Source organism: Dipodomys merriami, unplaced genomic scaffold (assembly GCF_024711535.1).
Source record: "Dipodomys merriami isolate MVZ:Mamm:240054 unplaced genomic scaffold, mDipMer1.0.p SCAF_179, whole genome shotgun sequence".
In the NCBI taxonomy this organism is placed as follows: Eukaryota; Metazoa; Chordata; class Mammalia; order Rodentia; family Heteromyidae; genus Dipodomys; species Dipodomys merriami.
The window spans coordinates 2,164,016-2,165,437 of NW_027203148.1; positions in this window are offsets into that span (position 1 = coordinate 2,164,016).

Below are 1,422 nucleotides of genomic sequence, written 5' to 3' on the forward strand. Positions count from 1 at the left end.
ATTCACTCAAATTCTCAACCTTTAATTTCCCTAATCCTAACTCTAATCCTGGTCACAACCCTAAGAGTAACCTTGATGATAATAGTAACCCAATCCTAAAATTAATGGAAAATTCTGAAGTTTAGATACATCCTTACAGATACTCATTGTCTTTGAAATGATTTGCAGTTTGCTCCAAATCCTACAGATTCCCTGACTTGGAATCTGAAATCTATCTTTTTCTCTATTATGAATCTTTAACCTCAAATCCTAATATCATGAAAAATACCATAGTTTCCAATGATATTAACTTTTACAGAACTCCTGTATCTCCAAAAAGAAGTTGCATGTTTACTTAAAATCTACTCTAGTTCCTAGCCCTTACTATATATCTAAACCTTACTAGAAACCTAACTTTAAATTTAACCCTATTGAGCCCTGCATAGGAAACTTAGAGAAACTCTGTAGTTTTTGGTAAGTTTCAAACTTAATTTACTTGAAAGTGTTAGCAGAAAATTCAGTTTTACCTTAAAGCTTAACCTTCCCTAATCCTAAGCCTAACCTGAATTAGAAACGTAACCCTAACCCTGGAACTAATGGGCTTTGGATTCTAAAAGCCACACAAATACATTAGTTTTTATTAATCCTTTGATTCAACTCATCTTTCTCAAAATGGTTTGTAGTTTTACTCATTATCTTGCCATTATTGTACCCCAAGACCTAACTGAAATATTGAGGTTAACCCTCACACTAATCATAACCTAATCTTAGTATTGTTAACAGTTTCTTATTTCATATTCATCCTAATTCTAACTCGACTTGTTATTCGAAGATTTACTTTCAGTTGGACCCTTATCTTTCCATTTCCCTAATGCTTACACTAACCCCAACTGGAACTGAAACCTTTCACCTTGATAGTCCAATTCTAATATTTAAGAAAAAGACTCTAGATTTAAATCATTCTAATCAACACTCCAGTTTGCACTCTGGAAATTAGTTTCAGTTTGCCCTCATTCCCACAAATTTTCTGATTCTACTTCTGAAGTTATCTTGTTCCCTAACATGAACCATTATATTACTTGTCCTCAAATTCTCATTATCAGGAAAAATATTGTAGTTTCCATTCGTCCTACCTTTTCCAGAAACCCTGTACCCTAAAACAGTTTCAGATTTACTTACCATCTAGTCCATTACTTAATGCTAACTTTCAGCCTAAACCTCTCATTAATCATTATGAGAATGATCACTGAGAAATAAATATAATGATAATGCTCTAGTTACTATTCAATCTCACATTTTTGCTTCTACTTGTAAGTAAAAACTCAAGTTTATACTAAAAACTTTCTTATTCATAACAGTAATCATAATCAGAACAAAATACTGATCTTAATCTTAATCCTAATTATATGACAATACTAACACTAACACAATTACACTAGTTTT